The sequence below is a fragment of the Ciconia boyciana genome, chromosome 1 (assembly GCF_034638445.1).
Source record: "Ciconia boyciana chromosome 1, ASM3463844v1, whole genome shotgun sequence".
NCBI lineage: Eukaryota > Metazoa > Chordata > Aves > Ciconiiformes > Ciconiidae > Ciconia > Ciconia boyciana.
In genome coordinates, this window is record NC_132934.1 from 143,439,199 (window position 1) to 143,453,416 (window position 14,218).

The window sequence follows — 14,218 nt, forward strand, 5'->3', positions numbered from 1 at the left end:
GCTTTTGCTGGTACAGCAGCACTAGTCACGAGCTGCACCAGGGCACAGACGTGTTAACCAGATGCTGTAGCGTACCTTGGGAGGGAGGTGATACTGTGGCCAAAATGAAGGTGGTGTAACCCTCAGCGCTGCCGGATTTTCTGTAGGGAAAGTTACAAAGCTTCAAATGCAATGCAATAAAATAATAAAATAATGTTGATGTGAGGACTTTAGCAGCTGCTGGTACAGCTTGCAGAGACAGGAGGGGCTTGCTTTGCTCTCCTTGCAAAGAGCTGCACGCCTTTTGCCTTCTATATCACCAGTAATTTCTTCTGAGAGAGGTCCTAACTAGTGGCGAAGCCCCACCAGGAACCGAGAGTGAGTGGGCTGCCTGTTCAGACCATGTGTTACAGGGAGCTAATGGAGATGTAAGGCTGGAGTCTAGAATAGCAACTGCATTTTAGGGCCACATCTTTCAAATCACCAAGAAGTCAGCGTGCAGCCTAAGGTGTGTGTTTGAAACACAGGCCTTGCGTGTTCATGGAAAAAGCCCTAGAGAGAGAAATATTGGAAACAGCAGAGAGCTGCCCAACAAGCCAGTGCAAGCTCTTAGGCTTTTATTCCTCAAGCTCTTTTTTTCCCCTCCTTGATATGTTTAAATTGCTAAATTCCTTTATGCTTGTCAAAAAAAAAAGCTTCATTCAAATGATTTTAATTATTTAGCATCAAACAGAAGTTAAACGTAGGTGTAACTTTTTGCTCTTTAATGTGAGGTGTAATATGAGGGCTGTAGATAGGTAACTGCCATCCATCAGCTTGGCAAGGTCCGTCCTTTGAGAGGTGGCTCCAGGTATATCAGCTGCACTGGAAGTTGATTATCAGCTTGGCGTGACGAAAATGGGACTGTAAGACCTGTCATAATAAACAAAGTGTCTTTTTCTCAAAAAAGAAAAAGGAATCGAGCCTTGAAAGAGTATTTCACACCAAATGGGCTGTTGCAGGACCGTGTGATTCGAGCTAGACCCTCTGCTCAGGTGGAACAGAAAGCAGGTGTGAAGCTTGTTTCTGCTAGCGCTGATGCCTGAACAGTGCTGGTATTTCTGTCTGACGTCCTTAGAAGGACTGACAGGGTGCACTGTGATGTATTGGCCCGTTTGAACTGCTGGTGAGATCAGATAGTTGGGGAGTGAGGTCACAGCCTGGCCGTGCAGAAGGGCCGGTGGTGTCCCTGCAGCCTTCGCCTCCCTTCTTAGAAGCAGGATGGTTGGGAGGTGTCGGTCAACGAAGACGCGCGTTTCTGTATGAAATAGGCTTTTCCCTTAAAAATTTGGAAAGCTATTTATAGGAGGTAATTAAAAGTAGGAACAAAAATGGAACGTTTGTGTCATACTCCTGGAGCATTATCGATAATGGGACTCATTTTGTGAGCAGTTGCATTTCTTCAGAGGAGGGTGTGATACTCTTGAATTGAAATATTAATAGCAGATAATGACACTGTGGAATGATGGCCTCTTATACAGAAACATACTCCGAGAGCTTTTAATCTGTGTGGTAACTCTGCATATTAAAAATCTTTGACAATTTTGATGAAGAGCAATTATAGAGCAGGCACAGTAGCTGCTCTTTTAAGTTAACTAATTCCCCAAGTCCCATGAATCTGCATTAGATTAATGGCCTGTAAAATTTCATTGAAAAATAAGTTTTTCACTGAGGAATAAAAACGTCTAATTTTAAAAAAAAATCTTTCAAAACAATTAGCTGCCTCTATTGCAAAGCAGCTACCTTCCTTGTGAAAACTTTGCTACATGTTTTATGAGGAACAACAAAGATGAAAATTGAAAGAAAATGTGTGAGTATGAGATCACTTCAGCAAGTGTTAAGAAAGAGGAGTCTGAAAAGAAATCAATCTTTTCCTAGAAAAGGACTGTCGTGAGAGAATTAGGAAGTTATATATGGTACAATCGAGACCTTTCTGTATTCGGGCTTTGATAGTCCATTTGAAACCCCTGACCTGCTCGTGTTATCAAAGAAGAGAAAAATGAGTAAAATTCCATCTTTGGAAAACAAATGTTGTAGCTGTCTTGAAGACAAAACATGTGCATGCCCTTTGTATTTTCTCATTCCAAGTTAGAATTGATTTTTAAGCAGTTTTGCGTACAGAAAACAGCTCCATCCAGAGGCTCAGGGGGCTTCAGTAAAACTCCCATCTAAAATAAGAGCTATCTTTAAAAAACTGTATATATATTAAAAACCCCACAAAGCTATCTTCCATCAAGAATTGGTGTTTCTGGAGGCCAGGTGGTCGCCCTGGGTGGTGGCATGTGGCAGGGGAGGGTTGAGCAGCTCAGAGCCCTGGGCAGCTGGGGCATCAGGCTCGGGCATTGCCCTGCACGGGGCAGCTCCCTCCGGGGCTGCGCAGCCCCATGAGCGTCTGCCTCTGTCGGCACGCTCTTGTTCCAGGCAAGCAAGGGGAGCCTTGCTTTCCTTGGAGCCACTGCTTTGGGTGCATACCCTGAGGGGCAAATGGGCACCCATATGAGTGATGATCTGTGGACAGCTTTTGCCGCTGTCTGGATTCATCACCAGGCGCTGAGTAGCCGAAGAAATAAATGTATTAGCCAGGGGCTGGTTGGAAGGATGTGGAAGTAGGGCAGAGAGGGAGAGGAAGCAATGTTGAGGCTATTTTCCGTCTTTTTTATTAAGCCAGTAGCACCTGAGGGTTATCTCACATTAGTGTCGATGCTGTAATGGCTTCTGATCATTAGTCGCTTCTGAAGATTATAATAATATGGAAATGTGCTTTTTAACATTTTGTATTTTAATTAATTGCCGGTATCTCAGGGTGGCTTTAAGTACTGATTGGTTTATGTGCTACGCTTCCTGTTAACTAGATTTTTCCCAATAATCTCTAATCACCTTGTACCTCTCTTCCTGATTCTCATTGCTGGAGCTTTGTATATAATAACAAGCACTTCAGTTCACAAGTGATTGCACAGTTTTCTGAAGTGAAGTACTCCAGAAACTTTGAATTACCTTTTAAGTTCTGTATACCAACTCGTGACTTCTGCTTACTTATTTACATTTGGTGGAAATACTGTCACGCTGAAGCCACGGGAAGCAAAGGGGACTGTTTAAGTGGCAGCAGAGCATTTTGTGAGCTGGAAGAGGCAGATCTGAATGTGACCTTCAGCTGGATGCTCTTAAGCTTGATTTGGATATGGAAATTACATTCTCTGTCTCTGGGAAGAGAGGAGATGTAGTTTAAACTACTCTTAATGATCTTGCCAACTCTGTGTCCCCCCCCCCCAATCTAATACAGTAAGGGAATATTTAAAGAATTGACTTTTCTGAGGTATTGGTTGCCCAGCTGTATCTCTCCATCTGCGCTCTGAGGAAGAAGTGATGGAAAGATTAATTCAATCTTTTAATAGCGTGTGGTCAGAATAAGAGGTGTTGGAATTCCCAAGCAGTACAAGTAGAAGCTGTAAATATGATATTGGGGGTTATGATACAATATCCTGTACTATCTAGGGATATCGTAATACTGTCAATACTGTCTTGAAAATTAAAAGTAAAACATTTGGTCTTTTGAGAAGTATAGATCATAGTGCAAAGTATAAATTGTTTTCTGTTGGCTTTTTAATTCCTGTGGTGAGATGCTAAAAAGCAGGTAGCAATATTTCGCTTTTGGCTTGGATTTCCAGTTTGACTATAAGTAAGGAGATCACTCCTTGCTTCAGTTTCTGCGTATGAAAGTGCCAATGTATATCTGAGTTTCAGCATTTTCTGAGCTTTGGGTACTGTAAATATTCTCCAGACCTGAAGGTTTGTGACAGAACCTTTCTTCCATGCAAGGTATGGGGGGCTTGCCTGCTCAGGTTGATTTCTACATTATTTGGGATTAAATCAAGAGTAGCAGCTGGATTTTTTTTTTTCCTGAGGTCTCTCTGTTGTGAAACGACCAGCCCAGCATTTACAGTTTTCTGAAATGAGGTTTCTGCATTGCAGCCAGTTGTGACACTTACTCAGTTCGTAATGGAGTAACAGACACGTCACTCTTTGCCGATTCTTTGTTTAGCATTTCAAACTCACTGTCATCACCCCATTTTTTAGGTCAAAACTATAACCTAAATGCTAATTTTTCCCAGTTAGACATGAAATTTTAAAACCTTAGGAATTCTGTGCCACATTTCATGCAGATAACTGTGTGTCAAGTTTTTTGAGATAGCTGGGACGTGGTGTTTATGAGAGAAGACATTTTCTGACATTACTTGCATTTCGCTTTATTTTTTATTTATGGCTTCTTACAAATTGATCACTGGATTTCTGAACATGGTGTGGAGAAACATTATATTTGTTGGAGACTTTTGCAGGAGGGAAAAGTGTCTTTAAATGACAAATGTTTGCTGAAACTGAAACTTTCCACTGTTAGATTGGGAGTTATGCTGGGAAGGCTTTTGTATGCTCGGAGTATGACAGAGAGCAAGGACTTGAAATGGTTTCTTACATCCCGAGGGATGTAAACCGTTCTGAGATGGAGCTGCATCTACTTGTTAGCTGTTTGTAAAAGCTTGGAGCCTGGACAATCTTCAGTTCCTGATACAGAATGAAAAAAAAAAAAATTCTAATGTCTCCAACTTTTGCAGGATGGGAAAATTCATTCCGCAGGTACTAGACTATGCAGAGCTATTTCCATTACCCCTATTTAAATCTCTTGGGATGAGCTCCTCTTTTTCATCTCTTATTTCACAACAGGAAAAAAATATAATTATAAGATGACATGACTTGAAGAGCATTGGAAAGTTTTACATAAAATGACATTGCCCGAGGTATTGCACAGTTACATTTGCCCAGAGGGAGGGAGTATGGGAGTAAGTATCAGTAAATCTGTTCAAAAGATAACCAGATGCTTTTTCTTGATTTAAAGATACACCTGTATATAACTTCCCTGTCTTTAGTGTGACTGGAGTGAAAGAGAAGAAAGCCAAACAGTAAGATTTAATAGGTAAATATATAAAAGGAATGAAAGTTAAGCAGGGCAGAGAATACATGGTAAATGGAAATATGTCCTTCTCTATTCTTGTGATAGTATTTTCCCATGTAAGAAATGATATGGGTAAATGGATCCTTTAAATATATGCATATGTAGGGAATGGTTACTTTCTTCTTGGAGCTAGTGTTGAGTTTCTTCTCCTGGTATTTTTAACAAATCCAGTAATCTTTCACATGCAGGCTGTGGCTGTCCAGTATACTGTAAGGAATTATTGGGATTTCTTCATATTATTGCAACAACCGTCTTGCCCTTATTTCACAAAACCCCGCATTAGATTTTTGTGAAGTGCCTTTTATGAGTGAAGCCGGGGCTGCTCACGTGTCGATCGCCTCGGCTGAGCCGAATTAGCCCTGTGCCCTTCAGCCGCCGCTCCTGCTAGAGCCCGGTGGTGGCCCACACGCCTCTCGTATCTGGCTGTACGGCAGCAAAGCCCTCTCTTCTCTTCCAAGCGAAGGCGGCATTTCATGGCCTCATCTGAGTCCCTAGTTGGCGTCTGTCCCCGAGACAAAATGATTGCATAGTGGAGTAAAATATGCCATGTGTGGTGTAATGCCAGTGGGTAGTCCCGTGCCAAATGTTCTTGCACAAGTTTGTCAGTACGTAGTATCAGCCTTTATCTGAAATATCCTTGTTCCTTGAGACTAGTGCTTCTCCAGCAAAAAACTGGCTCAAGCTAGGAATAGCAAGGATGTTTAAGATAAGGACTAGTGTGTGATGGCAGAAGTTGCTCGATGCCTACCTGGAACTTGCAGAGTCGTATTTTCACTAATATAATTTATACCTGTAGATCTAAGACAACTTTGCCACCTCAGATTTCTTTCTCTCTCTCTCTGTCTCCCTCCATCCCCTCCCAGGGATTGAGTACTCTCCTATTCCTACTCATTGGATTGGGAACTTTATTCCCAGAGTGCATTGTGGGCAAACCTGGATTCCTGATGAATTTTTAGCAGATTTTAATAGCGCACTGTGTTATTTCCCAACTGTCTGATTTGTATAATGGTGTGTTCAATCTATCTATTTGGCACTCTTAAAAATTAGATTCAAATCTCTTATCTTTAGATGAGTTTTGGCTAAAGGAACAAAGTACTCGAGAATGGCAAACATGGCCAGAAGTGAGATTTAGGACTCGGCAACTGCACCCTCCCTTCTGCTTTGGCTTTCTTTTACCTTAGGGCAGCTCCATATTTGTTGGGATCAAATTTCCTAATATCCGTCTGTCAAAATCAGCCTGAACTTGTATTGTAAAAAGATCAGATATATGCTTCATCAAACCGTTTTTCAATGCATCCTTGTTTCCCATTGTCTTACAGAAACCCAATTCAGAAATGGCAAGAAAACTTCCCAGATCAACCATCCTCTTTAGTTTTCTCTGTTCCCAGCCTCTTCCTTCTTGGAGAGGCAACATTCAGCTTTTTTTCATGTGATCAATGAGCCGGATGCAGAAGGTCTGCGTAGGGTTTATTGGAGGCAAATGTTCTTCACAGTCAGAGCAAAGACAGCTTAAATCAGTTTGGAAAATTACCATCTATATTGGTTTTGAAAACTGCAATTATCTTTTCCTCTGTGCAGCCCTTCTGACAAGTCTAGTAGCATCACAAAGTCCAGGATCAATATTACTGAGGATCCTGTTTGACAAATAAAGCAAAAGCACTCAGGCTGTAGTCAAAAGATGTGTGAAAATGCATCTTCCCTTGGCTCTCGTAACCAGGCAGGACTTCTTCACTTGCAAACACTCCGGTCATACGCTCTAGAAAACAGGACACTGAAAATACATGTGCAAGTGCAGAGGAAATATTTTCGGATGACTTCGGCAATAGCCGTAGCTAACCTTTCTACCAGTCTGTGGTTACAGTGCCTTGACTTACACCATCTTCCCTGCACCAAACCACGGTTGATTTGCATCTGTAAGTAGCAGGAGGCCAAGCTGTCTATGCAGGTCTCCTCGCTGGACCTTTTTTTGCCTTGAGGACAATACACCATGCAGAGCTTTATGATTGCAGTGTATTAAATTACTTAGAGATTCATCTCTGTGAGCTAAATACTTGGAAGCAGGGGGGAAGGCGAAGAGAGGGGAAAGGATGTTGAAGCACTCGAAAATGACATCTTATTGACAGGAAAGCTTTCTTTTTCCTGTGTCTTTGAGACTAATACTCCCTTCTCCTTCCCCTTCCACACCCTGCCTTCCACACACACTTCTTCCTTTATCTACATTTATTCTGTCTTTCCAAGAATCACTAGAAGAAATGCAGATAGGTGTGTCATGCAAATGAAATTTTTAGTGCAGCTTTCCACCCCCCTTCCCATTGTTGCTAGAGAGATCTCTTATCACAGGACTTGGATTTTTTAGTGCCAAAAGCTGTTGCTCTGGAAAGCTGCCTTAATTATGGTATCATTATTTTTCTTTAGCAAAAAAATAATATTTCTTTCAATCCTGTAATGCTGGTGTCATAACTCTCTTCTTACTACTGTGCCAGTTGATCTTGCATCTTTTTTAAATATGTGGATTTCTTTTAATGTAGTTAGGTCTTGCTGTGGATGCTGGTGCTCCAATCTTGAGATACTGAGCTCTAATAATACTTGTTGCTATCTAATACCTCACAAGGCTCCCCAATGTTTTCACAAGATGAAAAATAAGAAAGAGGAGGAGCTATTCTGCTTATTAATCCTTTGTAGTACGGCTTTCCCATGTGTTAAATGAGATACCTGGGGACGAGTCCTGGAGTCGATTTAGGGAACTTCTATCTCTGGCTTGTCAAATTGCCTGCAAATGTTATCACTTCGTCCCTGTAAGCAAGCTGGCGTGCTTGTCAAAAAGCTAAACAAATGCTATAACCTTACAGCAGGATTAAATTTGAGGTGGTTTTTTTGTTGTTGTTTTCATTGGCAATTAAAAAAAATTCATTAGTCTGGATCTTAATTAGTTTGTTGCTAATGCAGAAGAGATATCACTTGTTCCCGTGGTGATGAGGTCGGGAAGGGATGAGGATACACATGAGCTCCTTAGCTGGGTGAGCACGTTGCTTTTCTAGTTGGCATAGCTGCCGACTCCTGCTTTTGTGTCATTTGTTGCCTTGCTACACTTCGGCCATTTGTCCGGGCTTGCTGGATACCTGATGCCTTGGCTTGAGTTACGGCACTGGTTGGGTTCCCAGGTGTCCAGGCAGCCCAGACAAATTGCTGCCGCTGGTCCTGCGACTGCCCATGCTGCACGTGTGCAGGAGCTCTGCCCAGTTGTGGAAGTGTCTGCTCCACAGGGCATGGGCTGCACGTGTGTTCCTGTGTAGCCCTGAAATATGGGGCAGGGAGCTTTTATGGATTTCCAGCAATGGTAAGTGTGAGTTATCGTTTGTTCGTTCATTGGCACGCAGCATTTTAGGACCCGTGTGTGCCTTTTGCAATGGTTAAACAAGAAACTTGGTCTTATGGATGCCAGCGGTTTTGCTGTGGTTTTGTGAACGGTTGTTAACAATCCATCTTCCTATCGATGGCTGTGTGGGAGGCTTCTTAAATTAGGTCTTCCCCTGGCTGCTGAAATTCTTACAGCCATCTGGCTGCTGCTGTTCCATTAATAGCACCTTGAGATACTATGCGTTTGTAGGGTAAGGGACACATTTCCATGGTTTGGTTTCTCCTGCTGTTCTGGTTCTTCAACACCTTTCCCTTCCCATGAGTAACTCCAGGGCCAGCCTTTCTCCAGTACCTCCGTTTTCTCATGATTCCTGACTTTCACTTCTTCTGCGGAAGTAAAGTAAGACAAAAGCTAGGAGGCTTGTCACCTAGCTGGTGCAAAATTCCAGTTGTGCTTGGAAACAGATTCTCTCCCTGGCCAAATAAATCACCTTTACACAATGCATCCATCAATTCGAGGCACCTTGGACCTGTTGGTCATGTGCCAGTGGATCTGTATGTACACGACAATTGTTCATGAGCGGGAAGGTCTGATGGCTTGCAACTGCTGAAACCAGCAGGATATATTTTCACAGAAGGACTAGTCAGGCTGGTTGCCACCTACCTGGTTTCCAGCCTTAAAAGCCTTCAATCTTGATTGCATATTGATGTTCCTTAGGGAAGTGATAGGAAGCAGCAGAGGCAGGAAAGATTTTGGTGTGCAAATTTGGGAAGACCATTTGCATTTGAAAGATCATCTGCCCAGGCTTAGGACACGCAACTTTTCTGCTAGTGAAAGCTGGTGTTATACAAGAAAAAAAAAAAAAGATTGTCTGGTTTATTCCTCAGGACTTCAGTACCCGAAATTGTCCTCTGTTAGGATAGTCCTGGAATGACTTTTTGAGTCTGGATCCCATTTACGCGGTTTCTGCCATGACAGAAGTTTATGGAGATGTTACTGTAAGGCTCAAACAAAAGGCTATTGCTGAAAGCTGCGTGGATTCCCCAGCACTCTACTGATTGCCTCTCGGAGTAGCAAATGAATTATTTTTCTACATCTGCTTTGAAAGGGATCTTAATGGCTATAATCTCAGCACTGCCACGGTGTAAACCAGGGAAAAAGGGTCGGAGTATTTTGGGATAGGAAAAACTACTCAATAATTTGGTGACTGAACTATATGAATCCTTTAGCCAACTAGAAAAACTTGATTGTGCCTTGTCCTGTGGTGTTAGATGAGGACTGACAATTACAGTTTGCCCTCTTTTTCTCACTCGGTGTTGCTATACAGGAACAGCTCCAAACTTGGCACTTGTTATTCTGTCATCAAACTAAATATTCATTGTGGCTTCTTGTCTTCTTATCCCTTTTTTTTTTTTCCATCTGTGGTTCTGCCAGTTACCTTCAGGCATAATATTTGCATGTAAATTATTCAGTTATAGGAGGAAGGAAAAAATAACTGTTAGGATTGGTCTGCGGGGGTCTCCTCCGCACAAATGCCACCGAAGTCCCTGTGCTGAGTGCCCGGTTCAGGAGGTGCAGGTAGGTCCTGGCGTGGTGCCTCTTGGGTGGCCCCTCTGACCAGCTCTTCAGATGCCTTCAGCGGTGCTCGTCTTTCTTGCCTGATAAGGACTGGAGACTGATTCAGACAATCTAAATTCTGCCTTTGGCCTTCAATGTCTTAAAAAGAGGGTTTAATGAAGAGATTAATATAAAGATATTGTATTTTAATGTCCACATGACTCATAATGTTCCACAATGCCGATGCTGGATTAACAGGGTGGGAGGTGGAACTTAGTAAAAGCTTGATGTGATTTGCTTTTAATAAACTTTTAATACTTTTTTCTTCTTTTTCTTTGCCTCAAACAGGCTATGTTTTAAAGATTACAGAATACCGAAGCAAGGAACTTTTAAGGGGAGCTCTTCTTCTGGGGCTTGCATTGTCTATGTTCACATAGTACATTTCTGCAAAGAAGAAAGTTTAATGCCTCTGTTTTGATTTGGCTACTTCAATTACTGCCATCCCTACCCCAGAGCTGAGATTTTGCTGGCGGGAACAGATTTTGCCAGTCATTGATATGGAAGTGGTCGTTGATACGGTTCTGTAGTCTGTTTTATTTCTCTGTGGTCTTGGCAGTTGCAGAGGCATCTTGACAGCCCTCTTTAAGAGTCCCTTGAAAATTAGTATTTTTAAAAATTACAGAATTGCCTTAAATTCTTCGTAGTATCGACTCTGTGTGAGGATGTCTCTGTACACGGAAGTTACTTCAGGTTAAGGAGAAGTATATTTAAAAGGACAATAATTATTTTAAAATATCTTCATATGTGGACATATTTATTACAGAGTAAATCTGCCTTATTTTTCTGCTTTAGCTTAATCCACTTGCAAAGTAGACAGGCTTATTTCTTCCAAATATGCTGGGATGCAGGCAGAACCTTCAGCCTGGGAGAAGCCACTCTCAGACTTCGGTGTGATAAAGCAGCACTTAAGGACTGCAGGCTGGCTTCTTCGAAAACAAAGGGAAATTAACAGCTAGTGCTTGGTCAGGGGATTTCATTAGCACCAGGGCTGTACAGTTCTCATGTCCCACAGTGAGAGTACTGGCATTACTCCTCTGTAATTGAGATCAGTATCTACCTACGCACTAGGAGCAGAGGCAGAGGAGAGAGCTGGGATGTTTTAAATGAGGTGCAAGAAGTGCCAGAGGGAACCTCCCCTGCGTGGCAAGGCCGGTGGGTCTCCACTGCCTCCTGCCCGGGGAGCTCCCAGCCTCTGGCCATGCTCGGCTCAGCCTCTCGCACAAAGTAAACCAGTATCTGCTGGAAAACCAGGCTGAGCCCAGGTCTGCTTCGAAAGTCTGATACTGGGTTTCATCGTGGACGAGGTGTTTTCACACTGAAAAGGTGGGTGTATTGCAAGCTCTACCCGACAGCGGAGTGCTGGTGGGAACAGGGCACCGACAGACTGCCTCTCGCTGTAGTTGCCGAGGACTTACACACACAGCCTGGATTTGATCTTGATTGCTTTTATTGACGTAAGAACTAGCAGCGTCTCATGTTCATGGAGATTCATTTTACATTAAGGTATCTGTCTTCATGGAAACAGTACACCTTTTCTGCAGATTAAAATTAATTGAAGATTAATAAAATTAAAATTAATAATTGAAGGAGTTGTTTGGGGGTTTTGGTTGCCCCCTTCCACCCAAGATGTGTTTCAGTTTTTCTCTTTGTGTTTCCCATTTCGGATGAAGTGAGCCGATGTACTGAGATGTGACATGCAGTGCTATGTCTATTCAAAACCATGCTCTGTGGAAGCTGTATACTGTAGCTGTTGTAAATAAAACATACTGGCCATTTATTCATGTGTCTGCAGCCCTCATTTCCCCCTCCCTGGGTGCTTCCTTAGGTCCTCGGAGCTGGCTGCTACAAACAGGCGTGATTTAAAGCTCTCTCTAATATAGGATCTCACTGAGTGCATCTCTGCAATGGGGTCTGTGTGTCTGTCATGCTCGTCATTGCAGGTTGGTGATGTATCTGACTTGAGTGGCTGTTGGGACCAAAAATTGTCCTTTTCTTTGCAGCCCTCATGGATACTTTAAAAGAAAATGACTTAGTGGACTTCAGCTCACGATTTTGCCTTCTAGATGGTGTTTTGTTTACAAGTACATGTGCACTTGCCACGTGCAGAATGCACACACGTAACTATTGTGGCCAGAAATGGCCTTTCCTGCTTTAACACCAGGGCAACGCCAGTGCTCCTTGTGTGGATTTAAAGTTGTTTGACCCCTCAGGAGAGGCCTCAGAATGGGTTTCACAGCGTGGGCTCGGCTGGACGAAGCGGTACGTGCTTTGTAAGAGCTCTTTTTTCAGAGTCTCGAACTTTTTGAGCTAACAAACCTGAACTGGAATGTAAGAAAGTCAGGTATTGGTGTGGTAAGATTGTACGTAGCCTTTTTTCTCACTGAAGTGCTGGAGTTACTTGTTGGTGAAACTAAAGAAGCATCCCGGAGAGCCCAGACCTGTGAATCTCTGCCAGAGATGCCTTTGAGAAGGCCCTTTTTGTGAACATACATGCTGTTTCCCTCCTCAGCATCCCACCAGTTCTGGGGCCGTTTTTGTTTCTTTTTCTTGTCGTTTCTGCCTTTGCTGTTTGTTTCAGATTTGTCTGCCATCTTGCAAAGGGTTTTGCCCTGTTCCTGTTTTGGAGAGCTGTCTCCTCTCAGCATGCCTTTGGTACAAGGCAACATGTTCGTGTTTTCGTGTGGTCTAAAATGCCACCCAAGTTGAACACGGGGCACATACTGTTCCCCCTTTTTAAGGACGCAAATCATTCAGACAGTGGTTTTCACTCCATGGCTGAAAGGACTTGAGATTATACGTCCTTGCCAAATTTCAAACGTATCCAGTCACGCTGAGGCCCAAGGGCTGTTCACATAGAGGTGACAACAACTTGTATCACACTAAGAACATTTATTTTTCTTCCTCTTTAAGATCTTTTCTCCTGTCTGCAGTTTGAAAAACTGCAAAAAGATTTTTTTTCTTGTTTCTTTCTGCTTCACTGATAGAGAACAGACCAGGAAAACATCATCTAAAAAGGCCAAGTCTGGTAAAGTAATAAGCAATTAAAAAAGACTACCTGGAGTGGAAAATTTTCCCAAGCATTTAACATCAGGTCTAGCTTTAATTTCTAGGCTTAACTATTGAAAAAAAAGTGTGCATTTTGCTTAGAGTTTGTTATGATAAATATTTTTCGTGGAAATTGCAGGACTGCTTATATAACCAGCTGGAGCCCTTAGCGAAGTTTTATTTAGCTCAAATTATATGTATTAGGACACATACATGCATGGATATCACTGTAATAGGCATTAACTTTCAAAGAGTTCTCACTCTGCATGGATGGGAAGAATCACATGATTACCTGAAGAGAACAGAAATTCGTGTGAATCATTCTGGAAAGAACTATGTGTTTCAGAAAAGGTGAAATCTGGGTCCTTTTTGAAGTTGCTGTGAAGAAAGCAAGTATCAGCACTAGTTCTGTGTTTCATAACCATATAAAATATGAGCTTGTGTTGCACAACAAAGCAATCCCCTAAAAAACCTAGAAATCAAACAAAAAGTCCTTCGAGAGATGAAAGTCGGCATCTTTTTAACACTTGTTACCTATAGCAATGCCTACGGAAACTGCACCGCGGCAAAATGAAATATTCAGCGCCGTTTTCCCTGTACTGATACCTAGCAGCTTCTTCTAAAAAGCAAACAGGAATTCACCTCGGTCGCCTAAAGACCACACGGTGCTTCACATGAAAGATTCGCCACCTCATCAGAAGACCACATTTGATATTTGACCTAATTCGTGCCTCCCGCAAGCAGTTAAATTAAAATGCCCTTGCTCTCTTTTGGCGGGAGGGCTCCCTCCATCTTGAAGGGGCGTGTTGGGCAGCCCGCGGCTGGCGTGACAGCTCGCGGGTGGGATGGCGGCCGCCCCGCCGGGGCCATCCCGGCCACTTTTGGGCTCAGTGGGCGGTTGAAGGGCTGCCTGGGGCCGCGGGAGGCACGGGCCGCAGGCCCAAGCAGCCCCTAGCAGAGGGGGTGTGGGGAGCGTGCGTTGCCCTGGGTTAAGAAGAGCTTGCTGGGGTGGAGGCGGTGTGGGGCGGGCTGTGGGCATCGGAGATGCTGGCTTCTGCGGGAGTGGGCTGGGGTGGGTGGGAAAAGGAGGCTTTTCATGCAACAAATTGCCCCCTCTTTCCTTTGGGGGCCAGGACCCTGTGATTTTCAGCAAGGGAGTGCTCAGTTATGCAGGT

General features: G+C 43.2%; 1 protein-coding gene across 2 annotated transcripts in view; it reads left to right on the forward strand.

The window, feature by feature from the left end:
• The window catches only part of DHRSX (dehydrogenase/reductase X-linked), a 169,091-nt gene that overhangs the window by 22,957 nt on the left and 131,916 nt on the right, over window positions 1-14,218 (forward strand). The window lies entirely within an intron of this gene.